Raw genomic sequence first — 345 nt, forward strand, 5'->3', positions numbered from 1 at the left:
TCGGGTGTTAGAAAAAGGTGACCCAACTTGGTCCAATAGATCCATAGCCACGTGGCATGTACATGGTGAGAATTTGGCGGTATGAAGGGGTGCGAGTCCATAATGTACCTCAGGTGCTGTTTAAAAAAAAAACAATTTTGTTGTAATTCTTTTAATGGATCAAATTTAATTTTATTCACTATCTTTATTTCATAAAAAAAAAAAAGAATTAAAGTTATGATAATAGAATTAAATCCATCCCTAATAAATAGGCTTTTTTTAAAATTTTTTTTTTTTTTTTTTTTTTTTTTTTTTATAACAATGATAGTGTATGCATCCTTGTCTACATGTGCTTAACCTACGGGT

This window comes from Corylus avellana, chromosome ca3 (genome assembly GCF_901000735.1).
Source record: "Corylus avellana chromosome ca3, CavTom2PMs-1.0".
Taxonomy (NCBI): domain Eukaryota; kingdom Viridiplantae; phylum Streptophyta; class Magnoliopsida; order Fagales; family Betulaceae; genus Corylus; species Corylus avellana.